This window comes from Pteropus vampyrus, unplaced genomic scaffold (genome assembly GCF_000151845.1).
Source record: "Pteropus vampyrus isolate Shadow unplaced genomic scaffold, Pvam_2.0 Scaffold199, whole genome shotgun sequence".
Classification (NCBI taxonomy): Eukaryota; Metazoa; Chordata; class Mammalia; order Chiroptera; family Pteropodidae; genus Pteropus; species Pteropus vampyrus.
In genome coordinates, this window is record NW_011888980.1 from 885,713 (window position 1) to 906,930 (window position 21,218).

Sequence of the window (21,218 nt, forward strand, 5' to 3'; positions counted from 1 at the left end):
GCTTTCAAAAGTTTATTATATACCTTGGTATGGGTCTTTTTGAATTCATCTTACTTGAACTTCTTGGATGTTTATATTCAAGTCTTTCATAAAATTTGGAGATTCTTCAATCGTCGTTTTTTTCAAATATTCTCTCTGCCCCTTTCTCTCTTTCTTCTTCTTTGGGAACTCCCACAATGCATATGTTAGAGCAATAAATATTGTCCTACAGCTTCCTTAGGTTCTGTCCCCTTTCTTTAATCTTTTTACTATCTTTCCTGAGACTCAGTAATTTCCATTGTCCTATCTTCAAGTTCACTGATTGTTCTGTCTCCTCAAATCTGCCTTTGAATCCCTCTAGTGAATCTTTTTTTTATTTCAGTTACTGTACTTTTAAGCTCCAGATTTTTTTTTTTTTTTTAGGTTTCCTTCTCTTTATTGATAATTCTATTTTGTTTAAAGGATCGGCCTGAAGTGTACCTTTAAGGTCTCCTCAGGTCTTTTCTGAGTCTGCACATGCACAGTCCCTGGCCAAGCAGGGTCACTTTCTAATTTTCTTTGTATGTGCAGTTGTTTTTGAACGTCCTAGTCTTAATGAATAGAGAGGGGAGAAAGGGTGCTTATCCTTTAAATGTCCTGAAGTCACTTCAGCTAGAAGGTGTGGGGCTTGCAAGAATGAAGCCAGGTACAACAACAGTGGCTACCCTTCTTTGTCAGTACTTCCTTGATCAGAGGCATCAATCAACAATCAGAGCACAGATCTCTGACATCTGGAGAACAGTGTCTTTATTGCCTGTCCTGGTTCCTGCAAGCTGTATGCAGGCTGCTCCAGGAATGGGTGCAGGGCTTCTGCAGCAAGGCCTGGAGTGGGGGCAGGGGGCGGTGAAGATTGGTATCTGTTACTATGCTAAGAGCTGAAATTGGCCAAAATTAACCACAATTTACAATTTACTCTCAGCCTTTCCCTGGAAGTTGCAAATCTTTAATAGAGTTCCAAAATAGTTATATCAGATTCTGCCAATGCAATTATTGTCTATCTGAGGAGACAGATTCCTAGTGATTCCTACTCCACAATCTTCTCAGAATCTTTCCCTGTAATTTGTTTTAAAACATTCTAAAGAATAAAGATGACCTAGAAATATACTGACCAAAAGATTTTCTGAAGCCATAAAAAGATCTGTAGTTCCATTGAGGGTTTTACACTTAAATATTTATTTTTTACACGTATTTATGGAAATTTTTTAATTAAATTCTAAAACTATTGGATTCATAAAACAGACACAGCAATAAAAAAAAAAGATTTTGAGTCACTAATAAAGGATTTATAAAGAATGTCTTGAATTTGGATTTGTGTGACCTGATAAGTCTCTTCCTCAGCTTAGATGTCATACTTGCGCGAATGAATCAATGGCTCCCTGAAAACTACACCACCACCTCAGCCCATCACCTAGATATTAAACAGCAAAAGATACAATCATCTCTATGCATCTGAACACTCAAAATAAGAAATGAAGTTCTTTTATGAGACTGATAACATCAGAACGCTGGTTACAATACCATTTAACTAATGGCTAAAGCTAAAATGCCTCACACGAATGCAGAATTGTTCTTTTTGCCTGCCTGGAAATTATCCACAGCCAAATTATCTACTTTGGGGACCACCAAAAGTAGAGAAAACAGAAAAGAGCTCCCCATCAGATGATACTATTAGCAGACCCATGGATGGCATTCCACATAATGGTGAAGCCACGCTAATTCAGAAGTTTATCAATTGATGATGGAACTACAGATATGAGTAGCTGTGTCAGTTAATGGCACTATTCAGAAAGCCCAAATGGAAATGCTTAGAAGAACACAATTTGTTCCACAAGCGGAGTGCAAAATCAAACTACTGCAGATGAATTATTTGACATAATAAAGGTTTTTTAAAATGAAATGATAGAAATATTGCAAGTATTTGTGCACTTGTGATTTTGCCACAATGTCAGGAAGATGTAAAGGCCCTTATACAGCATGAATTTTATCTAAAATCTTGAGATTCAAGTTAACACATGTTGTTTTATTCAGAGAGAAGTTCTCATATGTAAATGTTTGTCTACGGCTCTGAATTGCACATTGAATGATGAAACTAAAATGGGGAACTCTAACAAAATATGAGTTCCTAGAGTCCATCTGCTTTCAGCTTTCGGTGAATCATGGAATCAGAGTACCACTGTTTTTCATAACAAAGTGTGTTGGCATTCAAAGTAAGTTGTCAAGAATGTGCGAGCTGAAATAAAGATTTTTTACAAATGACTCTCACCTTGCAGATCTGTTGAAGGATATTCCTAGCTTAAACGAAATAGCTTACATGTTAACACTTTTGTTTATCTGAAGTTAAATTAAAAGCTGCAAATTTTGTAAATTTAAAAATGTGTAAAACATGTGTATGCATGCGTGCGCGCACACACACACGTGTCTGTGTGTCTGTGTGTGTCTGTGTGTGTGTGTGTGTGTGTGTGTGTGTGTGTGTGTGTGTGTGTGTGTGTATATATATATGGATCCAAAGCAAAATGCTGATTCTGGTGAAATGAAGTTACATGGTTCGCATGTGATATTTAGCTGATGTTATTAGTAAATTGTTAAGATCACTATGTGGACAACAATATGTGCTGAAATAATATGCTTTGACTTTATTTTGAAATACTTTATTAAAGTATGATTGTATTAGGTTGAACTGTATGAAATTGCCATTTTTTCAGGTCAAGAATGCCTCGTACTTGCAATTTCATGTGGTTTACTCTATCATTTAAAATCTATCACTATTATCATAATTTCCATAGGATTTGAAAGTAGCCTTTTCAAGTATAAAATTTGATATCTAAAATAAGTTATGTATTTAACTATTGAAAGTCATTGAATTGTAAAGACCTAGATTGTTTGCCTTGAAACTGTTAGACAAAAGAACAGTTCCATACTCTTTAAACCACTGGATTTTGAACATCTTTGTTACAGCCATTTATTTTTTCCTTTACAAATTGAGTTGGGAAACACTGCCTTCTCTGAGAGTTCTGTGGTATTATTGCTGGAAACTTAGCCCCAAGTCTGTTTCTCTAGCTTACTCCGTCCTCCCCAATGATTTTATGAGCAATACACTATCCTTTTAATATCATTTCTTTTCTGGCTAAGCAGTAGAGTCAGCTTCCAAAGCTTGTTTATGACATAGCAAGCAAACAGAAGATATGAAGGAAGACAAAATCACTGTAAGCCTTTCCTGTCGAGTGTATAACGCCCATCATAACCAGGCTCCTGCTGAACTTCTTTATGTAAGGCTTTCCAGACCCCACTGAACCTCCTCTCCTCATTCATCCACGCTTATCTAATCCCTTCAGCTCTTCGCTCATTCGACAAACATTTATGGAGTACCTACTATGCACCACACACTAAGGAATAAAGACAAATAAAAGTGTACCAGCCGGAATTCACTAGGTTATGCTACGGTAATAAATGACCCTAAAATCTCAATGGCTTTAAACAATAATTTATTTCTTGCTTACTCTGCATCACTTCAGCTCCACTACAGGACACAAGCTGACAGAACAGCCTGGAATATTTGCTGGCCATCATGGCAAAGGGCAAAAGAAAAAAACATAGCAGACTATATGTGAGCTTTTAAAGCTTCTGACTCAAAATGACATGCCTCATTTAACTGGCCAAAGCAAATCCCATGGCCAAGTCTAATGTTAGCAGGGCAGAGAAGTATAATCCTTGAGAAGAGCAGTGTGTATTTGCAAACAAGAATATCATCTACCACAAAGAACCCAGTCTGCTCTTTCCCTCTGTGCTTCCTCTCTCTCTCCCTCCCTCCCTCCCTCCCTCCCTCCCTCCCTCCCTCCCTCTCTCTCTCTCTCTCTCTCTCTCTCTCTCTCATGTACTCCTCTATCTGCACTTACTATGTGATATCACAATTGAGTGTATATGTGCCCATCCCTTCTTCAATATTGTAAGCTTCACAAGGAAGGGATCATGTCTTGTGCATCATCCCTACCTAGCTACATTGCTTGGTACCAGGTAACTATTATTTATTTGGGGAATAAAGGAGTAAATGAGTGGATCAAGTACTCCTGGCCTACAGAAGGTGTGAGATATGTCAGGGCACACTCACAGAACAAGCTGACTAGATAATTAGTAGAAATGGAATAACGATGGCTTCTTCAATTCACAGGCTTCTTCACCCAAGAGATAGAACAATACCTCTACACTAAGATGACAATGGGCATGTAATTAGCATTTAGATGAGTATGTTCTTAGCTGTGTCATCCTTTACTACTTGAATTTGTTGTCAATCTTTGAAGGAAGCTGGGAGAGAGGGGAGATGAAATAGCACTAACTGTGGCAAAAGCAGAAACATGAGAAGCTGATGACAAAGCAGGCCACCACAGTGACCTCACGGATAGAGGCTGCCCACAAGCAGTTGGGAGGCTCTCACTCTGGCATCAGGAATCTGTGCTCCACAAGATGATCTGAAAGCTTAACAAAAACTGTATCCCCGGGCAGACCACCATAGGGCACTCAAAAGCTGTGTCAAGATGACGTCAACCAGTGGCATTGGTCATATAGTGTGAGCATAGCTGCCTTCCAAGATGACTTCAACCAGAAATAAATACAGGGGCGTTAGACTGCCAGGCCACCTGGAACTCGGTTATTTTCTATGCCTTAGCTGTCTTTTCCACCACACTTGGCTCAAATGACCTTTAGCCATTCCAAATATTGAAACCAATCCCTCAAGGCAAGAATTTGCTATCTTGAGCCACAAGCTCTGCAAAAGAAATATTCTACCATTGGGGGTGTGGGGCAAGATCAATGGAAAACTTGCAATAATAATAGAATTACACAATGTCGGAATTGGCAGAAACTTAAAAGACCAATCATTTAGACCCCCTCATTTTGGAGCTCTGGGCTGGAAGTTCCTTGAGGACAGAACCTGTGTCTCTTTGTATATCCAGTGCCCAGGAGGGGTTAGCCTATAAATGGTAGTTAATAACTGTTTATTGAGTAAGAATAGAGGTGAAGAGGAAGTAAAAAATCGTTAAGTGAAAAAATAATTGAATGAAAGAGTGAACAAATGAACGCAATGTGGAAACTGAGACCCAAAGAAAAGCAGTATTGTTCCCCAAATTACACGGTGACTTAGAAGCAGAGCTGTATTAAAAGCCGGGCCCTCTTGCATCCAGCCTGGGCCTTTTACTGTGTATCTAGGCTGTGTTAACCACTGTCCCAGCTCAGGGGCTCCCAAGCTGCTTCCTCCCAAACCCCTACCCCTACACTTCCCAGTAAGGTTTTGGAGACTTCCCCTTCACCACACTCTCATCAGCTGGGTGTCTAGGACCCCATGCTAAGCTACTTCTCTTGGATTTACAGGTGAGTGAGAGAAAGAAGGGTGGGAGAACTGTCCTCACAACATGACAATCCTGCTGCAAACCTTCTGAGTAAAATGCCGGTGGCTGTGGAAGTGACGCTTCATAGACCCCCACAAAAAGCCCAGTCATCCTCGCCAGGGCTCAGATGATGGATGATGCCCATTCAAGGATGAGCCCTGGCGTGGTTCCCAGCTGGCTCCCGGGTGCTTGTGCCAAGCCCACCAGGCCCCACTTGCTGGTCCCAGAGGGAAACCCCCTCCCTCCTGCTTCACTGACCTTCTGAACCTCTCCTGCTTCACAGCTTTGTAGCTATGAAGCTTTGTAGCCCCAGTCCTCTCCTAGTCACAGAGGGCATGGGCTTTTGAAATGCAAAGCCAGGAAGATGTCTTTTCTCTGCTTTTCTCTAAAGAGAGAGAGAAAAAAAAATGATAGGGCATGGGGCTAGGGGACTAATCAATATCTCAAATATTATCCAGCCACTCAGTGCTTGAGGGTCTTCAGGACACTATCATCAGTATTATTTTATTGGACTAAAAATATTCAAACAATAACGTTTGTTTGTATACATTCTAACATGTTTATTTAAAATTCGTGTCCTGACGGTATTCCTATCTTGCAGTGCCACCTCTGATGGAACTTCATCACCATGGGCCCTTCCTTAGTCTTTACCGGTGTAAAATTTGTTTAAAAATATTTAAAGGCTGTTGTCTGTGGGAAGGAATACTCAGGTCTCAGTCCCATGTGCAGCTCCAGGGGTCTTGGGGCTGACTGTCTGCCTGAGTCAGTCCTCAAGCATCTGAAAGTACGGTGGCCATATCAGAAGTAGACGCCATAATGAAAGATTCGTTAACTGATTTCAATTTTTAAAAAGTAATCCCCACTGCTGTGTGAACCTCCAACTATCTCCACTCACTGCCTAAATATTCCTTTCCAATTCTACTCCATGTAAATAGGAAGAAAGGGAAAGAGGGAGGGAGGAATTCTCTAACTCCCTAGTAAATGCCAAGCTCTGAACTGTCCCAGGAAAGTCACCAAGGTCAGGGCCAGCTGTCTCACTCTCTCCTGAGGTTTGTACATTTGCATGACTGTGAAGTCTCTTATCACAGACTATCTAAAACCTAACGACTTAATATAAAAACCCACCCGATAGCAGCATATGAACACAAAGGCCTCTGGTCATCCTCACTAAAGCACAGCTGAAAACTGAGTCCTTTACCCCACATTTCAGGGGAAGCACACCTTCCATCTGCCCCAGTTATCCAAAGCTTCCTGTGCTCTGGACTATGTTGAACTGCCAGATGTTGGATCTTTTGTAGAGAGAGAAATACACCCATTCTCCACACTCACAGCCATCACTTCAGTCACCAGATAGCTCGGACTACTGGCACAAAATACACCTATTTCTTTAAAAACTTCTACTTAGTTCATCAAAAGGGAAGTGGGGGGACCTGTACTAGGCGTAGCTCAGGAAACATGCGGAGCTGGTTATTTGCTTTTTAACACCGAGAGGCCATAAGGTGGGACAGGCTGGCCAACTATGGGGCATCGAGCGAGCCAGCGTCGGAAAATCACCTCAGGAGGCAGAGGCAGCAGATGCTGGAAACATGTTCTATTTAAGGCTTTTTGGCTGCTCAGTTGGAGCTGGCTGGCAGTCAGGTTGTTGACGCCAGGAATATTTAACTTAATTTTTCCCCCTGTAAACACTGTGTGAACTCTTAATCCAGAGAGCCCATTTCCCAGGAATAATAATAATGAGATTTTATTGCATACATGAATGTTCCAGTTGCCTTCCTTACTCCATTATTCCACTGAAATATTCCAGAAACTGCTGATGCTATTTTTGAAATGGTAGGAAAGGGCAGAGACCACTGTCCATCGCCGACAAAGCCTGCTCCTGTTGCTTCAAGTACTCACTGTGCCCCCACCGACCAGGTCATTGGGAGCTATACAAAAGTACCTAAAGGTGGAGATTTTCTATTGATTTCAGTGTCACTTTGGATTACTGAAAACACATGCTATAGTTTCAGAATAGGACTCTGAGCAAGACAAGAGCTTGAGGTAGACAAGAGCTAGAGGAAGTTGCTTCTCCAGAGGTGAAGTATAAGGAAGCTGATTTCAGGGGTGGGCTAGTCCACCCCCAGATCAGGACTCCTCCTTTCCCTCTGGGAGCCTCCCATCTAGCCACAGAGGAGGGGAGACACGTTCAAATAAAAAAATTTACATATGTAAGGGAAATCTCCATTTGTAAGGGTGTCTCTCTGGCTGTCCCGGGGAAGAAGGGATGACCTCAGCTCTAGAAACTCAACAACGCAGGGCACAAATCTGCATGACAACCTTGCCTTTGTTCACTGTGCTTTTCCTGGTAACTTCCCAAAACTGACCCCCTTGGTCCCCAACACCTTTTGTTTTCAACTGAAGATGGTATTTAAGGTGGTGGTCTCAGCCATTTTGGCAAGTTACTCCTGTATTCTTTCCCATGAATACAGGAGGTACACACGCTATTAAATTTTTGTTTGTTTTTTTCCCTTGCTAATCTGTCTTTTATTTCAAGATTATCTCTGCCAAAAGCCTAAAAAGGTAGAGGAGAAATTATGTTTCCTCTCCTACAGAGCCTATTGTATAGGCTATACAATATAGCCTAGGTGTATAGTAGGCTATACCACCTAGGTTTGTGTACTCCATGATTTTGCAAAATGATGCAATCGCCTAATGAGGCATTTCTCAGAATGTATCCCATCCTTAAGTGGCTCATGACTATATACACAATTCTAAGGTCAGGGGAGAGGTCTAGCTAAGATAGAAATTTGGGAACCTGTAGATAGTATTTCAAGCCACAAAACTGGATGAGATCACCAGGGAACAATTTGAAGATAGAAAAGAGAAAAAGTTCAAGGACTGAGCCCTGGGATACTCCAATGTTTAGGGATCAGAGAGATGAGAAGGAATCAGCAAAGGAGATTAGAAACATTAGCCAATGGGATAAAAATAAAAACAGGGCCAATGGCATCCTGGACTATAAAACTTTTTTTTAGCAATTTGTTACTTTCTGGCTCTAGATCATCTTGTATTTTCCTGATCCCAGTCCTAAAATCAGCCATTTCTTTAAAAGGGTCCTAGTTCTTTTTATTAGAGAATGATATTACTGTCTAGGCCATGAGTGTGTTCATTGCTACTGGGATATCGTTGCTCCTAGGTCCTCTCAGCATATAAAGCTAGGTAATGTATGTATGTATATGCTCGTGCACAAATACACACATATCTATAATTATTATTCCTTCTCTAGCTATCCATACATCTATCTATCTATATGTACATACACTTATATTAAGCTAAACCTAAGTTCATACTGCTGTCTCTGACTCGACTCCAGTACCACAGGGTCCACTCTAGCCTTGTCTTGCTTATCTGTCAATGAGAAATGTGGCTCCCACCAAAGAAGGTCATTCTTGACCTTGACTGAGCAGTTTCTGTGGAATGCAGGGATCTAAAGCCTGGTTGAAATGTGTTTCAGTGAGAATGAAAAGAGAGAAATTGGAGTCAGCAATTATAGGCTAAAGAGTGGTTCTCAACTTTTAGCATGCCTCAGAAACACCTGAAAGGCTTGTTAAAGCACAGATTGCTGGGCCCCACTCTCAGAATATCTGATTGAGTAGACTTGGGGTGAAGCTTGAGAATTTATATTTCTAACAAGATCCCAGGTGCTACCGATGCTGCATCTCAAAGTACACTTTGAAAACCGCCAGACTCAAGGAATTTTGCTCAAAAAAAGGTAAGAAATGGAGCAGTAGGTGAAGGGTGAAGTGGGTCATGAGAAGTGTTTGCGGTGTTTGTGCATGTATGTGTGTAAGGAAAGAAGTTGTGAGCAAAAGGCCCCAGGGCTATGCAATAAACCTGACAAGCTCAGTGATGCCACACGGCAGGACTGACAAACTCAGAGACCAAAAGTAACCGTACAGGATGGTCTTATCACAAATTCCTAACTGGGCAAGCCATAGCAGGTAGTCATGTCTCAGGCCTGTAGCTTCCTTAGCAAAGGTCAATCTTTGCCTCAGGTGAGCTCTGTCCATTGCTCTTATGCATCAACGATAACATACCTTTGAAATGTCAGAGTAATTTTCTTTTCCTACCTTCCAAAGGCACAACCACCAACACCAGAGCACAAGACCACTAAAGCACAAGACCATAGAACCCCTCATTGTTCCCTTGTTCTCCACATACCATCTCTATGTGCTGTGAATGTTAATTATTAACTATCCTGTATCCACCAGTGTAAAAGAAGTATGTGTTTCTCCATCTTGCCTTTTATCCAATCCTAGAGATTTCCCCGCTATGCTTTCTCCCACCCCTTAATCTACCAACAATGGATTTAATGTAATCCTCCTTATGTCTCCTCTGATTCTAACATATAAAAAGGAGCTATAAAACTGCAAATCTCCATTAAAATTTAGCTTTCTGGCATATGTTGTCAGATTGGCTCAAATAAAGTCATAAAAATTCTCTACAGGTTTGGACATTCCTTACATCGACAAAGTAAAGGTGCATTCATAAGTCTAATAAGAAGAGTCCGATAAAGAAGAAGAGAGAGGAGTGGTGGAGATGGCAAGGAATGGCTGGAGCAAAATCCTTGAGCTGCTGAGAGAGGACAGACTCAGTGCCAAGAAAGACCTGGGCTTAAAGAGGAGAATGTTGAGATCTTTCCCAGGAACAGGAGGAAAGGCAGAGTATGTTAGAAAAAATGGAGGTAGACAAGGAGATGTGGTTGTGCGGTCTCATAGATTTTCTTCCAATTGTCTCTTATTTCTCGGCGAAAGAAAGTACAATGTCATCAGCTCAGATGGAGCCTGGGGGAGACAATGTTAGAGGCTGGAGGTGAAAGACTGATCTAAGCACCTAGGAAAATGAGAGAGTGCATAGATTCAGGAAATATGGAAGGATTGCTGCATAGCATCAAGGGCCCTCTTGGGGTTAGTGATCAGGAATTGGAAGTGAGATGGTCAGGGTGGTGGTGGGGTTTTTTCCAGCCACATGCAGAAGCACAGGAGCAGGGGTGGTGTACAAGAAGAGTGGGATTTGAACAGGATGTGGTTTTGCAAGGGAAGACAATGAAGAAAGAGAGGAGCAGATTTGCCTTGTTGACTCTGATGAAAGCACTTTCAATTTCTGTTTGCCTTATGAAATATTCAGTATAAATACTTTCTAAATTTATCCTTCCCATTATTGAAGCAATAATAATAGCAATTTTGGAAGGCTGTGAACATCATGGCAACATATTTATAATACACTGTTATTGGGAAAAAATAGATTACAAAACTGGGTATGTCCTGGGATTACACTTAAATAAAAATGATGAAAGAATGTGGACAAATCTGGGTCCAGGGAGAAGTAAAAATGGTTTTACTCACTTAGTGTTGGGACTTAGGGGGAATTTCTTACTTTTCTTTCTATTTATGTTCAGTTTGGGTCATTAAATATTATATTAGTATCTATCGATGTTACGACTGTGCTAGGCTCCAAGAGCACAAAAAAGGAGGAGGATGCAAAAAAGAAGAAAGAAGAGGAGGAGAAATTATAGCTCTCTCACTTAAGGAGCTGATAGGCTAAGAAAGATAATTGCTATGTTTTTGTGTGCATAACAAATCATTATATTAAATGTATTACCATAAATGGAGCAATAGGATGTTAGTCTCTTTAACAGACTACACTGGTTAACATTCTTTTGGTTGTAAGTAGCAGAAACCTACTAAAATTAGCTAAAGCAAAAGAGAGATCTGATATAAGGACTAGATCACAGAACCCATGAGACACCGGGGCCCAGAAGCAAGCTGGAAGCAGGGAGCTGAACACGGTCTGCCTCTCACTTCGACTCCGCTCTTAGAGTTGCCTTCATCCCTCTCTCTTCCTTCCTCTCCTCCTCAGTCTGTGTGGTGAAAAATAATGGTCTAGTATTCTCTCTCTCTCACTCCCTCCCTCCCTCCCTCTCTTCCTCCTTCCCTCCCTCCTTCCTTCAACACTCGAGATATTCCTGGCTTGCGTCAGACAGCCATTACTGAACTGATGAAATAACAAAAGGGCCTAAGAAAGGAATTTTGGCCACATTTGGGTCAGATGGCCATCTCTGAACCAATCAAAAGTGCTAAAGGGCTATGTTATAATTTCAACCATAGCTACTGAGAGTCCCACTTCTGTAAACATGTGGATAAAAGGGAGAAGCCATTCTCAAAAATAGAGAGCTGTCATTCCAGTAGGTATCAGTTACATTCCTTCCCCTTTCCACCTAACACATGCACACTCTCTTACATTTAAAATATAAAATTCCAAAATTGCCTTGCATAACATAATCATGACTATCTTCTCCCCATTGCAAAGTCACATCCAGAGACTACACTGACAGGAGATTTCACAGAGCCAACTCTTTTTCACTCAGGATCTTTCATTAGTATCCGTTATTTCTTTAGTGCAATCCCAATCTGGTCCAGATATGGCACTTGCTGTTTTTGCGACTGGTGGTAAAATGATAAACAGAACTCACCCCTACCCCATATACAATGGTGGAGAAAAAACAAGATAAAAACAACAACAAAAACCTTCAATTGATCACTCTCCCAAAATACGTATCATACTCTTTTTTGTTAGATACAATAAGGTACATGAAATTATTGGTGTTTCATAGATTATTAGTAAGTTCCATTTGGGAGGAATTCCATTTGACAATACTCTATGACCCAAATATTTTCACTACTTCTAAAGCCATAGGTTTGAATGATACTCCAGGAACAGGGTCATGCCCATACAGCTGCTTTTCTTAGAAAAAATGAGAAATCTGTCCATCCTATTTACATTTATTATGTTTATATCTTGAGCCATATGTGGAAAATTGGAATGTGGGATAAGGTAGCAAGGTGACATTCCTCTAAAACAACATTGGGATCCTGTCCCTGTACCTCAGGCTGTATCCTGGTCCTAAATGCTACATCCTTTGGTCCAATGCAGGACCTAGAAGAGGGTGCTTTGGGGGAACCTAGGTCTTCCAAGACCTCTAATTACCAGATCCTACATCTTCCCAATCAGAATCTCAATCTTTATTTTAGAAATGGAGTATAACAGAGAATGTAGCTATTATTATTCACCCAGATGTATGATTTTTTTACCTTAAGTAGCCTCAGTTCACTAGCTACTAATAGGAAGGACATACCTGGCTGAGCTATATCCTTGTTCTGTCATTCTCTGTCTACTTTCATCCAGGCCCCTGGGACTAAAGCTTATCACTGACTGTGACTCCACCTTGAAAACATAGAATGCAGCCTTGCCTGCCTCCAGTTATAATGCTCACTTCCCAGGGCCAGGTTCTCTACTAGTCAAGACTCCATTAGTTATATTTGAAAGATGTCTTCCCAAAAGATGTAAAACAAAGTCCATGAGAGTGGGGAATCGCTGGTAGGGATGCTACCCAATTTCAATAATATGAACTAAAACCAGGGCTTTAATTCTAATCATGTATCTGTCTCCCATATTTGCTCCCCCAGTCACCCTCATCAATGCCTCTCACCACAGAATGGTTTTCTCTGTTTTTTCAGGCAACAGGATGGCAAATGTGGCTGCCAAGAGCTTCTGAGCTCACATGTTACTAGTCTATGTTACTAGACTGCAGGGAAAATAGCTTTTCAACTCCCAACTGGTTATATGAGCCCATCAAGAGTAGTAAGGCAGCCTCGTTCACAAATGTAGCTAGGGAATTGCCACTGTAACCACAGAGAATGGGGGTGGACAGTTCCTAGATAAAAGGTGGGGATACACTTGGTTAACAAACAAATAAACTGTATGCCAACAAATTTAGATAATGTAGATGAAATAAATTCCTAAAAAGATACAAACTATCAAAAATGACTCAAGAAAAAAATAGAAAATCTGAATAAACTTATAATAATTAATATTAAGCAGTAACATTAAAACTTTCCACAAGGAAAAGCCCAGTCCCAAAGGGCTTCACTCATGAATTCTTTCAAGTGTTTAAGGAAAAAAGTGCCAGTTTTTCACAAACTCTTCCAAAAAAATAAAAGAGGAGAAAAGACTTTCCAATTCATTCTATGTGGCCAGATTCCAAACCCAAAGACATTACAGGAAAATTAAAGTCCAATATTTCTTACAAATATAGACACAAAAATCCAGAACAAAATATTAGCAAACCAAATCCAGTAACATTTATAAAGGATTAATCACCATGACCAAGTAGAATTTATCCCAGGAATGCAAAGTTGTTTTAACAGCCAAAAATCAATTAATGAGATATACCATATCAATAGAATAAAGGACAATACCACATGAAAATCTCAGTATATGTAGAAAAAACATATGACAAACTCTAACACCTTATCATGATAAAAACACTTGGCAAACTTGGACTATAAAAGGAAACTTCCTGTATCTGATAAAAATGTATCTGAAAAACTCACAACTAACATCATATTTAGTGGTAAAAGACTGTATGCTCTCTATGTAAAATCAAGAACAAGACAATGTTGTCCATTCTCACCATTTCTATTCAAATTGTATAGGAGATTATAGCCAAGGCAATTAGGCGAGAAAGAAATAAAAAGCATCCAGATTAGAAAGAAGCAAAAAAACTATCTCTCTTTTGACACAATTTTATATACAGAAAATCCTGATGAATCCACTGAAAACCTATTAGAACTAATAAACAAGTTCAGAAAGGTTGCAGGACACAAAAACAATATATAAAAATCAGTTGTATTTCCATACATTAGCAATGAACAATGTGAAAATTTAATAAAATAATTCCATTTACAATAGTAACGAAATAATACTTAGAAATAATTTTTTAAAGGAATACAAACTCTGAAAAGTACAAAATATTGTTGGAAAAAATTAAAGACCTAAGTGAATAGAAAGACATCCCATCCCATGTCAATGGATAGGAAGAACATTGTTAAATTGGCAATGTTCAAATTAATCTACAGATTTAGTGCAATCCTCATCAAGATCCCAACCGGCTGTTTTTTTAAGAAATTGAATCACTTAACCTAAAATTTATATGGAAATAAAAAATACCCAGAATAGCCAAAATCATCTTGAAAAAGAGCAAAGGTAGAAGACTCACAAATTCAAATTCCAAAACTTACTACAAAGCAACAATAATTAAGACAAAAGGATGACATAGGTCAATCGAATAGAATTGAAGTCCACACATCAGCATTCACATTTATGTTCAATTGATTTTCAACAGAATATCAAGAAAATTCAATGAGGAAAAAATAGTCTTTTTAATAAATTGTGCTGGGACAATTGGATACCTACATTTTCAAAGAATGAACTTGTACCTATTATTCACATCGTACACAAAAACTCCAAATGGATCATAGGCCTAAATGCAAAGGCTAAAACTATAAACCTCTTATAAGAAAACATAGGTGTAAACCTTTGTGACATTGGGTTAGACATGACCTTGTTAGATAAGATTCCAAATGCATATGCAGCAATGGAAAAAATAGATAAATTATACATGACCAAAATTTAAAAAATTTATGCTTCAGTGGATGCCATCAAAAATGTGAAAAGACAACCCATAGAATATGAGAAAATATTTGAATATTATATATCTGATAAGAGAATTATATACCGAATGTATAAAGAATTCTTACAACTCTATAATAAAAAACAAATAACCCAATTTAAAAACTGGCAAAGAACTGAAAAACAGTTCTCCAAAGACATACAACTGGCCAACAAGCACATGAAAAGATGCTCAAAATCATTAACCCCATTAGGGAAATGTAACTGATAACCACAATGGTATATATGCGACTTCACACCCACTATGATGGCTATAATCAAACAGACAGATAATAACAGGTGTTGGTGAAGATGTGGAGTAACTGGAACTCTCATACACTGCTAGTGGGAATGTAAAATGATGCATCCACTTTGGAAAACAGTGCTGCAGTTCCTCATAAGATTAAATATGCAGTAATCATATTATTCAGCAATTCCATTCCTAGATATATACCCAACAAAAATTAAGACAAATATCCACACAAAAACTTGTACACAATATTCATAGAAGCATTATTCAAAATAGCCAAAAAGTGGAAACAACCCAAATGTATATTAACTGATGAACTGATAAGTAAAATATGGTATATCCAGACAATGAAATATTATTTGGCAATAAAAAGTAATGAAATGCTGATACATACTATAACATGGATGAAACCTGAAATATTAAGTGAAGGCATCGATCACAAAAGGCCATATATTGTATGAATCCATTTATATGAAAGGTCCAGAATGGACCTTGGTTGGAGAGAATTGGGGAGGACTGCTAATGAGTAAAAGACTTCATTTTGAGGTGATGAAAATGTTCTAAACTTAATTTTAGTGCTGGTTGCACAACTCTGTGAATATACTAAAAATCATTAAATTGTACACTTTTAATTGTATGGAATGAGAATTATATCTCAACGAAACTGTCATAAGAATAAAAAACAATATCGTAATCAAGTCTTGAGATAAGACCCAGAGCAGAAAATGTTGAGACTGGAAGCATTTCAGGTTTAGTGAAAAGAGGGATCTTCAAGAAACCTAATTCTTAAATTCGGTTAAAGTGATATCAGAGTTTATTTTTTCTTAAACTTGCTTTATTAGGGAACTTAGCATTTGTTTAGGCTTGGATGTTTTAATAAAGAGTTGTCTTTTTATTTACAATTTGGGATAGGAAAAAGTGTTAACTCTTTTATACTGGAACGTCCCCAAATCACCAACTTTCATATATGACAGTATACTCTAATTACAACCTTAGATGAGGTACGAAACTCTCCAGAGTGAAATCTGTTAACCTAAACAAACAAAAAGCCAGCAAAACTTTCATATTACATATCCTTGATAATAAGCATAATGTGAATTAAACCATAGAATGAAATATTGGAGAGATGCTTCATTTTAATTTCAAGGCCCTGGACTTGGTAGCATTTGGAGAGATTCCAAACATTATTTTATAGTGTCAGTGAGTCAGTTCTCAAGCTTAAGTGTCTTTTGTGACCTAGAATTGAGAGCAGGTATAATTGGTGAAGCAACTGAGAAAATGTCTCAAACAGATCCAGAAATCAACATCAAATTGTAAGAGCGATTACAATTGAGGTAGATATGCCTGTAGCCTCTTTGACCACAAAAGTTTTGAACATGGAACATATTTCACTCATAATAAAGCAATATAATTTAAAAATTGAAATTATTCCACTAAACATTAAGTCCTTTTCAGTGGATGTTTAGAATCCTCACTGGCCATGACTTAGGCCTCATTTCCAGAGTGAAAAGTAATTATTTTCCATCCAAAATAATTCTATGACTTTCAAATCTCCTCTATTTTGGAGAACTCATTTTAGTGAAACTATAGTTTCCTACTTCTACTGCCTTTTCTGCACACAAACTTCTCCTTGTAAAAATTTAGTTTGCTCAGATTCTTCTTCTCCAAAAAACAAACAAACAAACAAACAAACAAACAAAAACATGCTGGCTAAATTTCACTTTGGAAAACCTCAATGTTAAGAACTTAACCCTACATCACCCTGCTAAAACTTAGCTCCCCTAAACACAACCAGCCATGTCCCATCCCTGCCACCAGAGAAAGGAGTAGTCCTTTCTATCAATACTATCAGCAATTTTAAAACACAAAGCTTTTTTTTCTTCTTCAATTTTCCCTTGGTATTGGGTACATTTCTATTATATTTTTTCCTAAAGAGAAAGTAAATTTTTACCATTTTGCTCAAACAATTTAAATGGCTTATCAAATCCACTGAACACACTTCAATCAGCTTATTGTTCTCAGTAGCATTAGAAGGTTGAAGGCTCCCATGAAGCTTTTTCTTTTTCTCCTAGCTCTTTGGCTACACTTCCTTGGTCACCTTTGATATTACTCTTCTTCTACCTGATGACTGGGGACTACACAGGGTCTGTTCAAATTGGAGCTCTTGACCTTCCCCATGATCACCTTCCTTCTCTGCTCTTCCATCTCTCAGTAAATAGCATCTCCATCCACCTGGTTTCTTAAACCAGAAACCTGCCCAACCTAGGTCAGTCAGACACTGTGTCCTCAGAATTGGAGAAAGTCATGCTTGAGCAGACAGACAACAAGACTGACAAGGGTGGTATCCATTTTCTCTGAGCCCTGCCTGAATTGTCCAGTGCTTCCTGTCCCCCAAAGCCTGTTTCCTCTGCCCCTCCATCTGTTCTCTAACTGCCTGTAGATACTGTGGGCTCTCAGCCACCCTTCCATCTTGCTTTGACTTGAGTTCACAAAGAAGTCTAACTTAAACATGTACCCTGCAGTGTGAAACCGGAATGCAGAGGGCAGGGTGGGGGATGGAATGAGTGAGAACTCAGGAAGAGATTGTTTTCCAATGCTTACAGAAGCAGTTCAGTGTTTTAGTAATTGGTACAGTCTATGTTGGACAACAGTCAGGTATCAGCCCTGAATATGTGCTCAAAAAGAAACAGCTAAGATCTGTAACTCAGAACAATCTGGGGAGAAGAGAAAAGGAAGACTTTCATTTTGAGCTTTACACAAGCCCCATACCACTTGAATTTTTTTTACAACCAACATATCCTACTTTGTGTGATTTTTTTTAGATGTAGCAAAACAGCAAAGATATGCTATTCTCTATGAGCTTCTGGAAAACCATCCCAAGATCACAGTAAGTTACTAACCTGACATTGTTGTATAAAACATGAGAGCCAACATTTTCATCACTCCAGACCATGGTACTGATGATGGATAAACAAGAAGGAATGTTTTGGGCCAGCTAGGTAATCATCCAATCTCAGTAACTTAAGCCAAGTAGCAAGATGTTAAAAAAGACACCTAAAAAGTCTCATCCTGGCACCTTTTCCTCCCTTCTGTTCTGACATAGGGAGGAACAAAGGTGAAGTCGAATGTCCACAAATTCAAGCAATGCTCAGGGTATTCCTTGGTCTCCCTGGAATGCATGCATGGCTGGAGACAACAGGGACAGCTGACTCAACCCCTGATCCCAGCCATATCCAGAAGCTCAGAGCAGGTGAGGCCCTCCAGCAACAGGAAGCCACAACAGCTACCCATAAAGCAGTGTTGTCCAAAATGAGGGCCCTGGAGCAGCAGTAGCAGCATCACCTGGAGCTGGTTAGGAATACAAATTCTCACAGACTCCACACCAGCTGAATCAGGTCTGGGGGTACAAAACCCAGCAATCTGCATTTGAACAAGACCTCTAGGGAATCTGATGGGCTAGAATCTCTGCCTTAGGACACTTGGTTTCTCTTAAGGGAACCCACTGCTGGAGGCCACTTGAATGGAGGAAGAGGTGCATGGAGCTCTTGACGGGAGGAAGTAAGCTTCTTCCTTGAAACCTTGGTGAGAAACTGTACATTCAGGCTGCTGTTTGTGTATACCATAACTTGTATCACAGGAGCTTTGAAGCTTCTATCATTATTACATACAATAACGAAAATATTGATATTTTAAATCAAAAAAAAAAACAACAACAAAGAAAGGCAAGTTGAACGTCGGACCTGGGATGATTTAAGAAGGGACTTTCCTTTCTGAAGAAACACATCCTACCTACACCAGCCTTGTCCAAGCTTGAAATTCCACCATCAGATACCCACTCCTTGGGTGTGGCAGCCTTGAAGATTGTCAGCTAACACCTCGGTGGCATTATTTCAGTGGAGCATCTTAGAAACCAGAGCAAGATCCTGGGTGGAAGGAGGAGGTGGCCGAGCTACTGAAAAGGAAAGTAAGATAAGAGATGAAAACAGAAGTACCTCTTTCGCTGTTCTTCCTAACTCTAAACCCTGATGGGGATGAAGGACTGAACACTAGGGAGGATGCTAGAAAGTTATGTTTCTTGAAACAAGTGTCTTGGGAGATTTCAAGCGAGTTTCATCTCGCTTTCAAAATTGTGCTGTAACTCTTCCAATTTCCCTCAAGAGGCAATATGAGGGAGGGTCAGTGGTTCTCTTAAAACATAAACTCAGAACTCTGCCATGAGCTGTGTGACTACAAGAAGTTACTTAACCTCTCTGTGCATCAGTTGTCTGATCTGTGAAATATGGCAATAGTACAAGTAAGGTGCCTGGCATATAGTAAATATGAGCTTTCATGATTATATCAAGATTTCTATTATTGAGTTAAATGAATGGAGACATCATAGTAAAACACTAACAGACAAAGGCTGCCTGGGAACAAGAAACAAGCATTTCAATTCGTGTTGTTTATGTCTGAGTTTCTTGAACTCTAATCACATTAAAACGCCAAGAATATCTACTTTTCTCATTTGGAGCCTCTTGGAGGGACTGGCAACATCCCAGGTCCTCTCATGTTTTGGCTGTAAACTGTGTGTGGGCAGCAGGTGGCCCGCTGACCCCCCAATGGGCACCATTGTCACAGGTGAAGAAGAGATGTCAGTCAGGAAACCTATAGGACAGTCTCAACCACAGGTCAGACTCATTCTGTACAAATTAGAGACCTCTCCCAACCAGGAGGACTGAGGTGGTTCCTTTAAAACAGCAAGACAAGTGGCCCAGGACAGAAGGCCTGAGGGCCAAAAATACCAACAAGAAAGGGTACAGTTATAACTAACTATAACACAGTAACAAAAACTGTTATTATATATACAGCCATAAATAAAGATTATAGTTCACAGGCTCCTTTGAGGTTAAATGTGGCTATGTATTTAAATTTTGACCAATGGAATATAAATAAAAGTGATCTTACACTCTTCTCTCTTCTTTTGCTCTGCTGCCTGGAATGCAGACATGATGGCTGGAGGTCCAAGCAGCCATACTGCACTGTGAGGTGATCTTCAGCCCAGAAGCCTGTGCTAATGTAGAGAAGCAGAGAGACAAAAGCCTGAGTCCCTGACAATTGTGTGAAACTACCATCCAGTCCTAAACTGCTACTTCCAGATTTCTTTTCTATGAGCGAGAAATGAACTTCCAACTTATTTAATCCACTGTTATTTTCTGATACATGCAGATAAATGTAATTCTAACTGATATAGAAATTTAACATGTTATCTAATAAGATTTTCTAAGTTTATGAGCATACAACATAATCAAGGAAACTAGATATTTGATGCTGGTTCCTACAGAAAGGAATAATGAATATCTCAAATAGCAAATGAAAGATAAAGAGGAAGCTTTCATAATAAAAAATTTTTTCAATAGAAAATTTTTTTAATCTTAAATTTGTATGGAGTTAATATCACAGTATCAAATTATATAAAGCAAAAACTGACAGAACTACCAGGAGAAATAAATCCACAAAGCTGGTGATTTTAACAGTCTTTCTTAGTAACTGACAAAACAAGTAATTAAACAAACAAGAGGCAGTAATAATGTAGAAAGTTTAAACAATCCGGTCACCCCTCTGGGTATATTCCAAAGAAATGAGATCCTCTGTTCACTAAAAATCATGTTCAAGAATATTCATAGCACTTTTATTTCTAGTAGCCAAAAATTGGAAATAATCTATGTGATTATCAATAGCAGAATGGATAAATCAGTATGTTCACGAACATAATACTACACACCAATGAAAAGGAATGGGCTGCCAATACAGTTTACTCTTCAAGCACATAGATGTGATGTCGAATGAAAGAAATCAGTTACAGAGTACATATTCCATGATTCTGGGTACATGCAATTCAAAAATGGATAAAATTGATCTATAATGATAGAGGTCAGAATGGCATTTCATCCGTTATGAGCTGGAAGCAGAGTAGAAGGGCGCCTTCTGGAGGGCTGGAATGTTCCATATCTCTATCTGGCAGGTGATTACGTGGATGAATGGAT

General features: G+C 39.2%; 1 protein-coding gene across 3 annotated transcripts in view; it reads right to left on the reverse strand.

Annotated features, from left to right (window-relative positions):
• FRMD3 (FERM domain containing 3) overlaps positions 1-21,218 on the reverse strand; it is a 323,707-nt gene that overhangs the window by 280,530 nt on the left and 21,959 nt on the right. Inside the window, exons 1-2 of one of the 3 annotated variants that reach the window (XM_023537766.1) lie at positions 20,140-20,277; positions 18,989-19,147 (exon numbers count right to left, since the gene is read on the reverse strand). The gene's annotated coding sequence lies outside the window, so the exon portion shown is untranslated. Of the gene's footprint in view, positions 1-18,984; positions 19,148-20,139; positions 20,278-21,218 lie in introns of those variants that run through there. The other 2 variants (XM_023537764.1, XM_023537767.1) reach the window with 2 other exon arrangements.